Consider the following 19,064-nt stretch of genomic DNA (forward strand, 5'->3'; position numbering starts at 1 on the left):
AATGGCCCTCCATATATATACCAATTAACTGACCAAGTCTCAAGGTCCCATTTGAATTCTCTCATATCCTGAAAATTCCTTTTTTTGCATTTTTAATATTTCAAGAACTTTGAAATCTTGTTTAACTTCCAATCTCAGGACTCTATAAAAAATCTTTGTTAAAGGAAATGAGAAATACTCCATACTTTATTTTGATGTTAAAAATGGGACAGGGGGTGATTCTCAAAGAACTAGTATAAGAACAGGACTATTTATGCATAAAATCCAACTCTTTATATTCAATTCACATAAGAAAAGTACAGCAATATCATAGTGTTTATAAAGAATGAAATATGTATTTTTGCATATAACTTGAACTAAAGACTTGATCAAACTTAATTAGGATGAATATTTTTTTCACTTTCAGAAAGGTTATGTATGTGATGCTTAAACATTTTTTTGCAAAAATTAACTAAATTGAGAAAATTTCCTTTTGCATAGAATATTTAATACCTCAAAATCATTTCCTACATACATCATGCACAGCTTCTTAAGCACTCTTCATCTATGCAAGTTTAGTCCATGTAGGTTATATGAGGCCATTCCAAGTTTTTTCTTTGTTTAGCATCCAACCTAAATTTCAAAACATTTCTTTCCTTCCAAAAAAAAAATTACAAACCAAAAGGGGAAAAAACAACATTTTACGCAAAGTTCTAGAACTCCTTTAGCATCATTTGAGAATTTTCCTCATATTATAACTAAATCAAACTACTACTACTAGTTTAATGAAACAAAAAAAAAAAACTTAGGCACATCACTTTTAAAAAAAGAGAGATGCTGATCCCAGAAGAGTAAATTGCTTGTCAAAGATTTGTATTTGTCAATTTCATTTTGTGTTTGTTCTTAATTGCATGACCTCAAAACCAATCCATCTGCAGACACTAAACACAGAAAAAAATTGGAATGGCCTAATGATAAAACTGCTGCAAAGAATTCAATGTCCTCCATTACTGTGGCTTTAAAACACAGTGTTTTTCATATTTCTCAAAGTATATCAATTGAAAGTAGAATGTTAATATAGATTTTCTCTGTTTTTTAACAAGATTATATCCTTGGTGTTTTACACTTCTCTAAGGTCCTATTACAATTTTTTAGAAAATCTTTTCCACAATGTCTGTTGATTAAATTCATTTCTCATGATGTCCTTGGGATTTTTTTGTATCTCTTGTCACTTGCATGTAGAATCTTCCACAGTAGATCTAGGATCAGAAATGACTTCTTCTTCCCTAAAATGATATTTTCAAAATATAATTTTCCTTGGTTGGTGGTATGGTCTGTACAAAAAAAAAATAATAATAATAAAAATAGCTTTCAGAGTTAAAGCAATTTTTTTCAACTAAAATATAATCTGGCAGGAGAATGATTGTTTACAATAAGTATATTTGTGATACATAGGTACTTTCTTTATTTGAATGGTCTGTGTACTTGAAAGCTTTGCTATATAAATTCACATCCAGTAAAATATTTTGTTGATTAGGAATTTAATCTCAGCTAGCTCCTCCATCTACATTCAGAAGACATATTTGTGAAATGTTATGACTCTGAAATTGGTATAGTTCAATCAATGCAAATAACTTGTGTCTCAATCAATGCAAATAACTATACTCTGGCCTATCCTTGAATAGAACAATCTGTTTGCATTTTAGACTAAAGCTCTACTAGTACATGTAATACTCAATATCAAGTCTTAAGAAAATTTTCCATGCATGTAGACTGGCTGGCCATGCTGGGTTTCTGCATATAATTTCAAGTTAAGAAACTTATTGCTTAAAATGGGTAATGCAGTGTGTATACAGTACCTGGAGTGACAGTGTGGACATCCTGATTGTCTTGACTATCATCTATCTCCTCCTCACTCTTATTCTCATCACCCACACAAAAACAATGCCATCAGTTTCCTTTAGTGCCTCTGAAAAAATTGGAACTTAATTGTAAAATTACAAACATTTCAACCAGAATAAAATGTGTATGTATATGATAAACTTTTGAGCAATAATCAACAGCTTTGATCCCAGTAATTTCAAACAAGAGGTCCAGGGGCCACATCGCTCAACTGAGAAAATCAGCTAGGAAAAAGCACAAATCAGATCAGGTCAAAAAGTTTACTGAAAAGGGGGGGGGTGAATTAATCCTACATTACAATGCCTTCATATAAACACAGCATATGACTTTACTGTTCTTGATAAAAAGATTTTTAAAAACATTTTGTAGGCATTATATATGCTTCATAATAGATTTGAATTTGATTCCCCATTGTTTCCCTTCTTGCCCCAAACTTAATGCCATAATTTGAATAAATTTAAATCCTAAATAAGGATGCTTCATGTCAATATGACTAAAGAAAATAGCTTTTCTTTCTTGGGATTTCTCCCTTTATTTTTCTATGTAAAACTTTGATTCACCATTGTCCCACCCTACCCTTAGGCATAATATATAAAACAAATTTAATTTAACTACCTTGAGGATTTTTCAACATAAATATCACTAATATGGCTTTGAAGTTTTTGAGAAGACATTCCTATAAAAGATTTGAGTTTACTATCTAGTCCTATGTAAATACTTTGATCAGCCATTTTGGAGCTACCCTAATCCAGGGTCATGATTTAAACAAACTTGAATCTTGCTCTCCAGTTTGCTCACTCACACTGAGGATGATTTCACATGCAAGCTGTTATCAGTTTCCTGGGAGACATGGGTTCTCTGAAAAAATTAATTTGTTATGATTGCTGATAATGTGCTGAAAAAAATAAATTTTCTTGATTTAACACTTTTTTAATAAAAGCAAATATATTTTTACATTTTTTATATGAAATTCAAAATTTAAAAAAAGTTTTTGAAAATGACAGAATAAAATGTTATAGTACATACAATTGATAAATTTTGCCAATTGATAATCAACAGCTTTGATCCCAGTTAATTTGGCAGGATTTTTGCACGTGATTTTTTTGGCCAAGCAAGGCCAAGGTAGGGAAAAAAACATCATTTGACTAGTTTGATAATCCTAGGCCTAATAGTCTAGAAGTTTGAACCGGAAGACAATGGAAGAAAATATAATTTGACACAGGAATGAAGCCTAGATTTATATTATCGGGACATAAATTCACAAATCAGATCAGGAAAAGTTTATTGAAAAGGGGGGGGGGGGCTTAAATTAATACTACTTGACAATGCCTTCATATAAACACAGCATATGACTTTACTGTTCTTGATAAAAAGATTTTTAAAAACATTTTCTTCATATATATAACTTCATAATAATTTGAATCTGATTCCCCATTGTTTCCCTTCTTGCCCCAAAGGGCAATAATTTGAATAAATTTAAATCCTAAATACATGAGGATGCTTACATGTCAATATGACTAAACATAGCTTTTCTATTCTTGGGATTTCTCTCTTTATTTTTCTATGTAAAACTTTGATTCACCATTGTGGCCCCACCCTACCCTTAGGCGTTATAATGGTTTGAACAAATTTAATTCTACACTACCTGAGGATGTTTCAACATAAATATCACTAATCATGGCTTTGAAGTACTTGAGAAGACAATTTTAAAAGATTTCCCTATCTAGTCCTATGTAAAACTTTGATCAGCCATTTTGGCCCCACCCTACCCCCAGGGTCATGATTTAAACAAACTTGAATCGACACTACCTGAGGATGATTTCACGAGTTTCATCTTTCCTGGCCCTGTGGTTCTTGAAAAGAATTTTTAAATATTTTAACTATATATTTATATATAACATTTATCATTAAGCCATTTTGGCCCCAATCCCGGGGGATGTTTGAACAACTTGTTTTTACTCTGACACTTTCTTATTATTTCACATTATTATTTCATTTTTCAGCCCAGTGGTTCTTGAGAAGACTTTTTTTAAAAAAATTTCCTATGTGAACTTAATTGGGCTCCGATAGGTAAAACCTTTTTAGGGGAATAAAAACATGAAAATTTTGACGGAAGACAAGGTCATTTTGCGCGCACGTGCTTGACAGAGCGATTACTACAGTGCAACACGTGAAATGACCAATATAATAGAAGAGCCCTAACTTTTCTTTTTTTTGATGAAATGCTTTTAATCATAAAGAAATAATATATTGATAGTAGTAAATACCTGATGACATGGTCCTAACCAAGATTTTTCACTGCACGTGCGCTTGCTCAGATTGGACCCACATGTAAATTCAATAATATCAGTTTTTTGGCAAATCCTTTAAAATTTTAAACATAGCCATGCATTATGATATCCTACGTGATATATAGCAATTATCATGAAAACACGACATGCTTTCTTTGCAATCTGATTGGCTTAAACTTTAAATAGCTAAACGGTTTTCAACCAAACAGGATGGGGCATGGAACATAGATAGATATAATAAAACCATACATAAAACATTATGGTCACCATGCACATGCCATACACATGTGTGTACGTGACACAAATTGATTGGTTGAAACTTTAAACAGCTATAACTCCCTTGGTTTTTAACCAACATTTCACCATTGAACAAGATGATGTAAAAATTCATAAGAATGTATTAAATCAAATGCCCGTAAAAATGTTATTTAAGAAATAAGCAAAATCAAAAATACATTGAATCATTTTTTAATTGGTTTTAAAAATAATTCATATTTAGTATATTTATGCATATAAGATCATGTAGACATTAAGCACATGCATTCACATTGCACGACGCAATGAAAATTTGAATGAACTTGGTACACTTCTGGGTAAAATTGTTAAAATAAAATCAAAGAGTTTGCTTATTTAATGAAGCTTACAGGGAATATGGCACCAAAAGTGATTTTTTTTTAGCAGCGTTTATCAATGAACCAGTATATTGATGGAGAAATAAAGTGCATTCATTTGACTATTTGTAATTGTCTCTTGAACAAAGACATTGGAAACGAAAATATAATTTGACACAGTAATGAATTTAGATTTATATTATCTGAAATAAATTCAAAATATTTATCAATACGGATAAAGGTTATTTATATACAATGATATAAGTGTGATTACATCCAAACAATATTTACTGCATGCAATACTTTTGCCTTTGGCTTCTCAATAGATGTGATCATGAACCAACAAAAAATTAATTCCCTAGTACATCTTTATCTATCCTATTTATTTCTTAAATTCCTAAATAATTCACCTGTAACACTTTTAATGATGAGGCTTTTCTTCCTGACATTCTCCTAGCTGTGGAACCTGGAACATATCCATCACTAGTCCTTGCTGAGTTGCATTAACTAATCCTCTAGCAATATTATCCAGCTTTGCTAATATTTGTGTTGTCTCTATGTTCAGGATGGACTCAATCTTCTGGTTGCCTTGAACATTCTAACAAAAAAAAATCATAAATTTAATTCAGAATGTATTGGATTTTTTTTAAAAAATAGGAACAAATCTTTAATACATGTTGTAAAAGCATTTTTATACAGAAATTTATCAATATTATTCTCAAAGTAAAAGTTTGTAATACTATTGAGTTCCCATTTCTATACAATAAGCATAGAAATTAAATGATCAGGGATTAAGGTGCTCTCTGGTTGGACTAGACACCTTTTCCTTGGGCATTTTTGGGTGTACCTCAGAGTGAGTTCACTTCAAATTAAAGTTCCAGGAGGTTTTGGGGTTTTCCCTCTTGACCACGTTGACCAACCATATATTTGCTAACATTTTTTGACCAATCAAATTGGGCGTTTTAAAACATGTGTCATTGTAAATGTTACCATGCTAGATACCAATGCACTAAACTACTTTCTTAGTAAATAGTTGAGTATCTATTGTTTAATAATATTTTTTCCACTTTTAAACATTTGATAAAGCTGATAAATTACAACCATAATTAGCTTTGGCAACGACTACCTGGTTAACTGTCGAACGATGTGAGTATCGGTTAGTAAAACTGCTATTCAGTTACTCGGATAAAATGAATTCTCCATAGTTAAGGCATAGAAATAAATGTTTAATAATTTATAAATGTACCGGCATACTAACTTACACATTTCGCTAATTTTTTAGATACCATTAGACTATATCTAGTGCATGGTTGTAGTGGATCAAACTGTTTTGATTAGTTTTCACAGTTTATATAATTGATAGCTTTGATTGCTTGGGGTATATATCTTTTGAAGACCTGAGTTATAATTACCTCATTTGATAATTTAACGAGATGCCGTCGCAGACATAATAAGCTTGGAGTTTACCAGAAGAACAGCTGATTCAAAATCTGTTAAATCACCTAATCTTAAAATATTCGGAAACCAGCGATTTACTGGAAACTCCACATACTGACTATTAATTATGGAGTATGTAAATAATTATTCTCCTTGATTGCGACATATTTCGGGGGCTGAAAAGGAAAGTGTAAAATGGTGATTGACAATGACATATTTATTTGTCTTCTCGGTGTGTCGACTTCCTTATTTTCTTTATTTTAAAACAGTAAATCTTTGATGATATCGTATGTGTGTATTGTAAAAGAAGGATATGAAATATACAGTATATTTCAATTACTATACCATTAAAAAAATACAAAATAAAGCATAGCAATTGACTTTTACCCAAAAACATCAGAGGTAACCAGGTGCCATGGAGGAGTGAGCATATGCCGACCGGTCACACCCGCCGTGTGCTAGTTATTCCTTTAATCAGGAAATAACGGAAAAAATCCATTTGGAAATTCAATTCAGTGGATAAATAATGGACTAACAATTGGTATGAAAAACGTCAGTCAGCATTTCATTCAATGATAAATTGTATTTGCTGACAAGGTCATTGTATCAACCATAGCATTTACGAAATGATGACTTTAAACGAGACTGTTGTATATTCTTGTTTCATCAACTTGCTTGTCAATAATTAACCTCGTTTAAGAAATTGTTCATACGTAGAGCATGCTCTTGCGTATCGAATCAACTGAGATATAAATACTCTGTATGCAGGTGATGAAGGTATATTGCTGCATAAGTAAGGGAAGTTGACGATAGAAAAGTTAAAGTCATCACGTTTATCATATAGCTTGGTTGTTAGATTAAAGTAAAATATCAGTATCTGATTTTTTATCTCAAGCTCACCAGGATATATCGTGTCGACGTGGAATGGAAATTATCATTATTTATTGACAATATGTCGTCGATATATCTAAATGTCGAGTTGAAGGCCACAGCAAGTGTTTTCTTCTTATCACGTAAACGTAAAAGATTTTGCATAAATTCTGCTTCATATGAATATAAAAATAAGTCTGCTAATAACGGAGCGCAATTTGTACCCATGGGTATTCCAACAGATTGTTGGAATACACGGTAAAATAATGTTCATATACAGTATATTTGCAGATTACTATACCGATAAGTATAGAAAAAGATAAATAATAGATATTGATGTTTTCACCAAAAATCATCCGAGTAACCGGGTACTCGATTGGAAGATGAAGCGAGTAACCACTTAATAAAAATCATCCGATTTGCACACTAATCATAATGTGTTATTATACCATGCTTTAAATCATGAACGTATACATTTGTTGGAGACAAGAACAAATGTGTCAAACATTTGGAAATTCAATAACATTTAATAACAATGAATAAATTGGCTAACTTTTGAATCGCCTGCGGCCTCAGTAAACTAACATACTACATGTACATGGTCTATTGTCTCATACGATTTTGGTTTGTTTCTACGTCTATTTCAATGCACTCGATCCATAATTTGAAAATAATCTATTACATGTATTTGTAAAATAAGATTAAATTTATTTTCAAAAAGTTAAAATTACAAGAATATGAACCCACCAAAAATTGTGAATGATCACAAGTACTGTTTTTGTGGTTTAATTTATTAAGGGTGTGATATTGACGTCACAATAAAAAATTGTGTATGATGCAAGTACTGATTTTTTGCAGGGCTGATATAGGTTATCAGCCCCGCAAATCCATATCAGCCCTGCAAGGCTGATACGGCTATTGTGACGTCAGCCATATTGCATATGCAAAAAACCTGTATTTATTACTAAGTGTGTAATAGAAATATAATATTTGACTTTTGAGCAAGTTAGCGTATAGATTTGATTTAGTGCATTTCATAAAGTTCTTCATTATCATTTATTTATCAACATATGTGCAAGACATTTAGCATACTGTACTTGACTTAGCGGAAGTTTCTTTCCCCCCAAAGTGCTAAAAAGAATGCAAGCCATATAGGGCTGAAACAATTCATCGAAATATCGATATTGTTCAATATAAATCCTCAATTCAATATTCAATTCACTACCTCAATTTTCAATTCAATACATTTTTTTGTAATCAGGTTAGCTAACCCTTCAATTGACTGTCTTTGTCCTCATTTTGTCAGTTTGTCACTCAAGAGAGAGAAAATTAAGATGGAGAAAGTTTTTGTGCAGGTTGCTGCTGCTAGAATTGACACAGACAATGCGCTTTTTTAATCGACAGAAGCACAAAAAGTGTTTTCTTTTTGTATCGTTACCTTATATGTATCTTTTGGAATCTGAATACATGTTTTCTTTAACTTAATGATCTGTTTCTTTTTTAAAATGTATTGTATTGAAAAAATTGAATTGTGACACAAGTATTGCAATACGTATCGTATCGTGGAGGGGGTGTATCGTTTCAGCCCTAACGCCAAATGTAATGTTAATATTAGTATAAAATTTTGTGCTTTCTAAAATATTGGATATCATACAATCAAAATTGTTTGAATCATTCGATTGTCACTAGTGTAAACATTGTGATACGTACCCCAAAAATCTAAATTGTGAGATTTAGAGCCTTCTCTACTCCCTTGCAAAAGAGCGGTAGTAAGAATTTATATCTGTGAGGTACTCGCAATACTACATGTAGGTGTTGTTCTATGAGGTCAATATTGGCATTCCGACTTTACAAATTTCTAACAAGTCTTACAGAAAACAGCTATAATGTACGTACGATGTACATAATTTGCCCCAAACCAAAATATAGTCTAACCCAAATATAAACTATAAAAGCAATATATTAAACAGATGGACAAAAAGATGATTCTAGTATGTGAAGAGTGTAGCTATAGAGAATAAAGCCAGTTGTCTTCTCCCCGTGGGGATCCGGGTTAGAATAGGTCAGCAGGTGTGGCACGATAAAGATCCCTCCCTGCTCAAAGGCCCTGAGTGCCGAGCATAGGCCTAAATTTGCAGCCCTTCACCGGCAATGGTGACGTCTCCATATCAGTGAAATATTCTGGAGAGGGACGTTAAACAATATTCAATCAATCCATCCTCTTCGATCTGATGGTCGCATAAAAGTGGGTGTTTCCAAATATAAGCAAGATAATTTACATCGGGATCGAAATGAAATAATTTAAGAATACATAAATAAACTTAATATACCACAATACATTAAACAAGTCAAATGATTCTTATTATAGCCTATGACTTTTCTGATAGAAAGGATACAAAAATTAAATACATGATGCACTCTGCTTTAAAAAAGATCATATAAATGATATACAATTATAATTAACTCTTAAAAATTCAATTTAAAAGCTGTTTGTATATAAACAAACACACTAACAGTGAAATGAGAATTAAACCGAGGGAATTCGGAAAGGCTTATCCATGATCTGTCTAACAGGTATAAAGCAGTCGACATGAAACTACTTTGATGTACTAGTGTGTCTTTGTACAGACTTCAAGTCTCCAGAACATAATTACACAATCGTTTCAAGGAATCAAACAAGGACGTTGTTTTTTTTTTTCAGTCCAAACCATGCCTTACCTGCTTCCTCAGTTCCTGAGTAAGCTGTTTACACCGGAAGTGTATAATGCCCTTATAGTACAATGTCCTGACTGATTATAATAAATATTTTTTTGTCAATTTTGGTGCATACAGAATATCATTTTTAGTGGAAATAATAAATATTGTTATCTTCTATGAGAATCGTGGCAAAATGCACAATGAAATATAGAAACTTTTTATTGGACATAATAAAAACGACAGAGGTATAATGTCCTGCTTTAGGATATAATGACCTGATTTAAAAAATCTTATATACACAAGTTTGCATGATTTTTATATTTTAGTTTAATTCTATATCTTTTAACATGTTTAAGGATAATAATTATATAATTAAAAAAAATTCATTAATAAAATTTGTTAAAGACGTACGTTTTTATCCATATTTTCTTTCTGAGCATTTTTATTCCAATGCCCATAACACGTACAGGCCCTTAGAGACATCAAATGTGATTTTTTAAAAAGAATGCAGTAAAATGATAATAATTAAGAAAAAATGTGGAAAATATAATTGTCACTAAATGAAATTATACTGTCATATAAGTAATGTGGTAGCTTTTTAAATTAAAAGATGCTTCAGTCCAAGTTTCTTTAATATAAACAACATGAAAACAATATATGTTTGATATTCAATTATTTGCTCTTTAGCAGTAGATAATAAGTGCATTTTGAGTAAAATTGAGATTGGCTATTATTGTATTAAGTAATGCTTATATATTATAGGACAAGTGAAATATATTTATGATGAATTGATAACTACACTGTATGTTCTCTCTCAAGTAAAAGGGGGGGGGATACAATCAGATCTCACTTTTTGCTTTAAAAAATGAAAAGAAAACAACACCAGAAATAGGTTGAGGGGCTCGACAAGAAGAAGGGGGTGGGTTGTTGAGGTGTTTGGTACAACCTGATCTTAGGTTTGGCTTTAACAGGTCCAGTACAATCACTAGATTTAGCTACGTAGGTAGAATTACCTACGTAGCTTTATTCACCTACCTCAGGTAGCTTTATTTAGCTATTTCCAGGTAAGTTTTCAAAAGTTTTCTTTTTATAAAAAAGAGACAAAAAGTCGCAATTAAATGACTATTGATATTTATACTAGGGAGAACAAACAAAAAAAAAACTTAAAAAACAATCCAAAGCAGAGAAAGTTTATACATTGCTGCGTTTGGACAATTTAGAGCAAAACATGTAATTCCATTGTTTGGTTAGCTGTCCGTGCGGTGAGGCATGACTGAGTATGATTACTTCACATTGTGCTAAATAATTACGGACCTTTTATCATGTTAACCGGAACTGGACTTCTTTGTCATTTCATTCAAGGAGTAACTGTTCCAACTGTCATACATAGCCCCAAAACTTTCAGAACTTTGATTGCAATTGTGCAGAAAAAGACATTTTTCCAAGAGGGATTTTTTCATGAATTGTTTTCAGATGAGTTCAAAGTTGAAAATGATCGCTGCATCAAAATGATATTTACACTCTCTCTCTCTCTCTCAAGTAAAAGGTGGGGGGGGGGTAAAATCGCTGCATCTCACTTTTCTGCTCACACTGAGAAAATTGGTTTTAAATAGAAATAAACCAATTTGGTAGCTAAATAAAGCTACCTCAGGTAGGTAAATAAAGCTATGTCTGTATGTAGGTAAATCAAGCTACGTAGCTAAATCTAGTGATTGTACTGGACCTGTTTAAAAACAAATTAAGTTGCAGATCTCAAGAAGAAAGGGTGGGGGGTTGGTACAATCTGATCTCACTATTGGCTCAAAAAAACTCACACATACAAACAACATTAATACTTCCATTTTCTCCAATAAAGTGGACTGGAATTAGTTCAGTTAAAACTTAGTAAAGGTCGTTGACATGAAATACAAAACACATTCGATTAATATACCTCACATTTGATGAATTTTAAACCATTGTGAAATGAATAGCATAAATTGTGTACTATTTCAAGAAAGAAAATCACATAAATAACTGTCTTTTCATTTCAACTGAGTACCCGATAGGCCTATGCAGCAATCGTCACTGCCCCCTCCACTTTGATGCATCCTTATCCCCTTCCTTTGATGCAAGTTTCCATATTTTATCCAAAAAGTAGATAACATACCGTTTTCCAGCATAAAAATCATCCTTATCAAAAGAATCTAGGATTCTGTGCCCAGGCTTTCCTCTGTGTCTTCTTTTCCAAATGTTTTTTGTATCCCGCTTCAAAACAATTGGACTTCCGTTTTTTTTACACACGCGCATGCGTAATCTAGAAGTGTGTAACGTCAGAGATGTGTAAGTGAAGATGGCAATTTCAATCAACACGATATCTGTGTAATCATGTGTCCGATAAAACCCCGTAACTGGGACACGTCATTTTTTTGATATTTTTAGGATTAAGACATGTCAATTTTTCGTTTTCAACGAAAAAAAAGTTTGGGGACTTAAATCAAGTCCCCAATGTTTTTTATGTCCCCATTTTAAGACTTGCGTATCTGTAGCAGGTCCCCAGTATGGGGGAGCCACACACGCACACACACACACACACACACACACACTAGAAAACAATGAAATAAAATGAGATAGGTGATATCATTAGAGAAAATGAAAGATTTCAAAAATAAATGAAAATTCAACTGTTTCTAAACATTGTCTCATCAGCTATGCAGCCCTAAGCTGTGGTTTCTGCAGGAACTGCATTTGCATTTTTCCCCCGTCCATGTCTCTATGAAAGTTTTAAATTGGCTGAAGGTGGAAAGTTCCCTAGCATGATTTGGTAGAGAATTCCACAGCGTAGCAGCTGCATAGCTGAATGACTGTTTTCCATACCTAGTGGTTCTTGGCCTAGGTAATTCCAGGGTCTTTTGATATCTAAAATTGTATGTTGAATTTCGCTGTTGAACTAAATCTTGCAGGAACAGTGGGCATTGATTGTTTATAATTTTGAAAACTTCAAGGGCCATGGCTCTCATACGCCTGATTTTCAGTGAGGGGAGGTTTGATTTTTCTAGGAGCTGGTCATAACTGCTTGTGTAGTCATTATATATGAATCTTAGTGCTCGCTCTTGAATTTTTTCTATTTTGTGGCAATTTTGTTCACTGCTAAAATGCCATACCAGAGGACAATTACTAAAGTTGGACATTATAAAGGAGTGATAGATGGTAAGTTTACCCAGTTTACAGAGATGTTTCCCGACACGTTTTAACACATTTATACTGAAAGGAAAAAGAAACGCAGGGTAAACTTTTGAGGTGAATTAAATTTGTTTTTCTTAAAATATGTTTTAAGTTTCCTACCTAACTTTTAAAATCATCTTTCAAAAATGTATAACCAAATTCCCATTTGATTTTGTCTAATAAATCATGAGTTATTGAAGCTCAAATGACAATACCCCCCAAAAGTGAAAATCGAAAACTCTCAGTATCTTCAATGTCTCTCCCGTGCATCTGTCAGAGCCTTATTTCTCCGTCGCATGGAATTTCATCAGAGTGTTTATCTTTCAAACCCTGGCTGTATTTGGCATGGGTAACCACGCAAAAAAATTAGTCAAACGGCGTGCGCATAAGCCAGTGAGAGGAATACAACAGTAAGTTGACTGTCTCAAAAAACCAAATTGCGGAATTGTTTTCTTTCAAATTTCGTATGAATGTAATGATTATAATCGTCTACTGTATAAATGGCTGTTTTTGTGGTAGTAAGGCGGCGATTTAAGAGATGGCAGGACGAATAACCCGCTCGTAACATGACTTTGTTACGCGTTAACGTCATCGTCACGGTTGATTGAAAACCATTCCAGACCCTCTCTGACAACGGGTAACAAGTTTTATAGGGGGAATTTTACAAGAAACTGCTTAGTAAACTGTTGTTGCCTTTTTGGTTAATTAGGCAATTCGAAAACAAGACCCCATTGAACTTCCATAAACTGTGCCAAGATTGAAAGAAATTCATAATGTCTCTCAATGTTGAAAAATGATGTGCATAACTCATATGCATCAAATAATGCAAAAAGATTTGTTGACAAACTCGTCGTTATCAAATTGCACGTGTTTTGGGCTTTTTAGCGTTTTCCCTACGTGACGTCAGAAATTTTACGGTTGGGTAATTCTGAACGTTGATTTTGGTGCACAGTAACTAAATTTCTCTTCTGACCAATTTTCGTAGTTTTCGGTCATGTGGTCAAAATTTTTTCGAACATTATGCTACCCTGCGTTTCTTTTTCCTTTCAGTATAATTGTCGAGCTGCTTTTTTACAAATATTTGATATATGAGAATTGAAGTTTAAGTTAAAATCAAAAGTAACACCAAGCAGTTTCACTTCATCCTCACAGGCAAGAGTTGTACCTTTCAAGTTTAAAGTAATGTTTTTATCATGCGTCTTTTTCCCCAGTGCTACTGCTTGAAAATTTTTCTGGGTTTGCCTGCATTTTATTAGCTGAAAACCAATCGAAGAGAGTGCCACTTTCCTTTCCAAGAGTAGTAATAACATTTTGTAAAATAGGATCAGATTTGGATAAGGTATTATCATCAGCATAATTGTACAAATCTGAATTTTTTACAAAATAAAAAATATCATTAATGAAAATATTAAAAATGACTGGCCCAAGAATTGATCCTTGAGGTACACCTTTAAAGATATCCAACAAGGTGCTTATATTTTGATTAATTTTGACAAACTGCTTTCTGCAAGATAAATAGTTTTTTATCAGATCTACCGCAGGTGGAGAGAGACCATAAGATTTTAGTTTGAGCAGAACAAGATCATGAGGGAGGCAGTCAAATGCCTTGGATAAGTCCATTAAAATAGCAGCAACATATTTATTTTCATCAAGAGCTCTCTTCCAATCCTCGGTGATTCTTAATAAGGTCGATTGGCAACCATACCCTGATCTAAATGCCGCTAAATAAGGGTTAAAAATTTTCTCAAAATAGTTCGATATTTGAGTGTTAATTACATTTTCAAAAACCTTGGAAAGAGCTGGGAGGACGCTAACTGGTCTATAGTTTCCCTTATCTAAGACACTGTTCTTTTTGTGAATAGGGACTACTTGGGCTATTTTAAGGGAATCTGGGAAAACTGAGGATGACAGCGACATATTTACCAGTTTGGTCAAGGGACTGATAATAACAGACTTCGCGTAATGTAGTATCTTTGGGGAAATCCCGTCTATGCCTGTAGCTTTTCTTCATCAATAGGTTTAAATTGGAAAGATTGATCATTGAGTTGTGGCAAGTTTTCCCTAATTGCTTTAACACTTGGGTGATTATCATCAGTGCTTAAATTTGAATTTCCTATATTTTTGGCCACATTAACAAAGACGTCGTTGAAGATTCCTGGTATTTTGGATTGGTCAGTTTCAATCAAATCATTTTCTAACAAGACTGTATCTTTCTGTGCACAACTGCCCTTGTTTGTTAAAAAAGGTTTAATAGTGGGCCAGAAGTCCTTAGATTTCGGACCACCTGTACATCTTTCAAAAAAGTAATTATTAACTGATTTATTCTTTAGCTTTGTAACATAGTTCCTTTGAACTCTATAGGCTTCCCAGTTCTTACTTGACCTACAAGCTTGGTATTTGTTGTGTAGCATTTTTTTGTTATAGATAGCTTTGCGTAGTTCTTTGTTCATGTATGGAACCTGATTGGGTCTTATTTTTCTCATTTTCATTGGCGCATGCTTGTCTATAATGGTTGCAAACTTGTTGCTAAAATCAGAAAATGCTAAGTTAAAATCATTATGGTCCTCATAATAGAAATCCACCTGCGCAAGATCTGATATAAAAGATTCTTCATCGAAATTTTTAAAGGTACGGCACCTCTTCCATTTGCTATCTGGTTGTTTGATGTTGCATTTAAATTGAACACCTATAAAATTATGGACATCACTGAGGCCACAGCTAAAGTTGCATATCTTGTTAATTTTGGTATCATCTTTAGTCAAACAAACATCAAGCAGACTTGGTTTAGCTATTCTGGTGAAGCAAGTTGGGCCTTTAACTAGATTGGTAAAATCAAAAATATCACAGATGTCTAGCAAAGGGGCGCCTTTATCCTTATCTAGCAGATCAAAATTCATATCTCCTATAAACATAATGTTATCGTATTTTGTAGTTACTTTGTCCGCCGTTTTGCAAAAATCATCGTAAAAAAGTAGAATTATGAACATTTGGTGGTTTGTATACACCAGATAAAAACCATTTTTGACAATCAACTGTTATTTCCAGACCTATTGATTCTAAAATTTCAAATTCAAGTTGCTTTTTCCTATCCCCTGCAATATCTGAACGTAAATAAGCTATAATCCCACCCCCATGTACATTTCTATCAGCTCGCCATAAAGTAAAGTTATCAATGCTAAAAACAGAATCTGGAAAAGAATCATCTATTTTAGTCTCAGAGATGAAAAGAATGTCCACGAGGTTTCTATTCGAGAGGTCTTTTATACTTTCAAATTTGGCTCTTAAGCTGTTTAGGTTTAAATAGCCACACATGAGATTTAATGGTAGTTGCTTTCGAGTGTCTTTTAATTCGCTGAAGATGTCGTATTCAGCGTGTTCAGTATACCCATGGTTCGAGTTTCCTCTGCCGGTGTTCTGGCTTTCGTCGGCTTGGGGATAAGTGGACCTGTCGCTCTCAAAAGGTTCAAAGAAGAATGATTCAGAGAAGGGTGGTAATCTGCAGTCACAGGCTATACAGAAATATGGATCGTCGGAGTTTCCTAGTTGAGTATATTCACGGACAGTTATTGTGGTGCATTTTCTATGTGTCCAGTGATCACAAAAATCGCACTGAATTGCTTGCTGATTTTTACGTACTGGTTTATGGCATGCCAAACAGGGATTCTTAATAGGACCTGGATTAGTAGATATATCACCTCCAAGAAGAAGGAGTTTCAAAGCTAGATATTCAGGTCGGCATTGTTTTGAAATTGACAACTTCCAGTTTGTCTGATTAAAAAGAATTTCGGTGCTAAAACTTGGATCCTGAGTGTTATTGACTAGTACTGTGTTACCTTGTAATGATCTGCATATAAAAGAGTCCTTTGAGGTAAAAACTTTAGGAGAATTGTCTATAAAATTGATTAAAATCGCCAAAATTGTAAGCACTCGGTAACCACGTATTCCCGCCATTCATTCGCAATATAGCTGCAAAAATACATCATAGATATCCAACTTATGTAAATTATTATTGACGTGCAGGCTTTAAATAGTAAAATATACAATATATTAGCAATATTTACCCTCGAAGTCTGCGATGAAAACACTGCAGCTAATACGACCGGAAGTCTTTCTATGCCTCCCGGTGAGGGCGCTGCGAAAACATGAGGATAATTTTGCGCGTAAATGAGTCAGCGGTCCCTCTCTTATACGTCTCTGATTACAGCAATTACCATCTTTTCAGCTGTCAAAATCATGTCGACTTTAGCAGGATTTAAAACGATAGTAGAATGGTAGATGAATACCGATCCCGATCAGAATTAAGACGAAGAAAAACAGAAATAAAACAATCGAGGCGGGGGTATAAAATCGGGGCGGGCGGGGATGCATATGAGAATCTAGGAATATCTTTATTATGGTCTTGTGGAACTTAAATTTACGGCATTTTTTCTGGCCAGTTAAATCCACCCATTCTTTGTAAATTTCTGAAAGTGTATACATTTATGAGTATGACACAAATTCTAAATCTTATAGGAAAATTTTAACAAGTGTGTTTTTGAAGAGATGCGCCGTATTGTCACTTTAAAAAATATTTTTTTTAAATATTACAATGTATTTTTAGTGCAACTACCAATCATGGAAGTGTGAAAATAAATTATTTGTCTACGTTTCTTCATGCGTAAAGTCTAGTGAGGGTATAGGCAATTGACTGTGCAAAGTGAAGCCTTAATTAGGTGTTCTACCTTTGTAATTGGAAGACGGTAGAATTGTTTGTTTAAAATTTCAGTTATCACAGATCTTACTGTGTCAGCAAAAATTTTATTGTGTCGCACGCATAAAAGAAGTCGGTTCACTTTATGCATAAAATGGCCCTGTAGATATACCAATTTATTAATCAACACTTGATTTTCTATTTGAAGCATTAAAATAAAATAGAGACTTGGTGCTTTCATATCCTATTAAAAAATTTCCTCTGAAAGTCCAGGTCTAGGAGAACTGGCTTTATGAAATCGCAATGTTCTTGAATTTTTAGGTAAACGGGTATTATTGAGAACTTTCAGTGAAGGAAAATAATATGAGCGCACTTTCTTATCTAAAAAATAAAACATGTCCATTAATCCTCAGAAACAGTTCTATCATTTACTAGTTGCATATTTTAGATCAGAAGTTGCGCGCGCTCTATATTAAATATCAAAAAATAGCTTTAAAAATTGGCCGTTTTTGTAGACTTTTCAGAATACGAGAAAATTGACGCATTTCGTGACGTCATAATGCATTGACTAGTCAGAAAATGACGTCATTTTTATAGATACACATTCACTAAAGATTAATGCATTGTTAACTAAAACTTTGCAGTTTCAGTTTTTCAGAAATTTACAGGGCCAAATAGGGCAAAAGTGAACCTTATTCTTTGAATTGTTACTGTGTTGGAGAAAATTTTACTGTGTCGGGAGTAATACAGAAAAACAGCTCATGGAGAGCTCTGCGCTTGTTTTATTGATGTCTCTGCTTTTTCGAGACAAATCTTGTCATTTCATCGCAAAAATAAATACCATTACCCAATTTGTGCTATCGATGTCATATCAAAGATGTTGGAGATTATCTTAGATATTTTTATTGTCAAATAATTAATTCATGATGTGAATACAAACATAATTTGTTGTTCAATTAAAATTAACAATAATTGAAAAAATATTAAAGATAAATAATAATAGTGACTAAACAATTACTTTAAGAATGTAACTCAATGTTTTCAAGCAGTATTTTTCCTTGAGATATCTCTATAAAATATATTATAATTGACAATGATAAATAGTACATTCTGTAGTAGTATAACGCATTGTACATTAACAATACATGCAATATTAAATTAATGATCCATTCCGCAGATATACAATATTTCTTTTTTCAATTTAAGTTGATTGTTGGTCCATTCTAAATCGGTTTGTCTTAATTTGTCATTTTGAAGTGTTGAAGACATCATCGAATTCACAGATAAATTGTTCTTAAACACTGCACAAAGATATTGAAAGAATTTTTAATATGTTAGTTTTATGTTAATTTTGAGCACACTAGTCAAATATAGGTTCATGTCTTT

The 19,064-nt window shown here is 33.1% G+C and overlaps 1 long non-coding RNA gene across 2 annotated transcripts; it reads right to left on the minus strand.

The window, feature by feature from the left end:
* Window positions 1-268: 268 nt before the first annotated feature.
* Window positions 269-12,064, minus strand: LOC134246638 (uncharacterized). Of its 2 annotated transcripts, none has more exons than XR_009987667.1 (4): window positions 11,934-12,064; window positions 5,194-5,381; window positions 1,839-1,948; window positions 269-1,265 (listed from the first exon to the last, which is right to left on the minus strand). It is a non-coding gene; the product is annotated as an uncharacterized LOC134246638 (long non-coding RNA). The 2 variants fall into 2 exon arrangements; XR_009987668.1 differs by lacking the exon at window positions 11,934-12,064 and adding an exon at window positions 9,809-9,854.
* Window positions 12,065-19,064: the final 7,000 nt, after the last annotated feature.

This window comes from Saccostrea cucullata, unplaced genomic scaffold (assembly GCF_032062105.1).
Source record: "Saccostrea cucullata isolate Sc308-1 unplaced genomic scaffold, CSIRO_AGI_Scuc_v1 ctg2046, whole genome shotgun sequence".
NCBI lineage: Eukaryota > Metazoa > Mollusca > Bivalvia > Ostreida > Ostreidae > Saccostrea > Saccostrea cuccullata.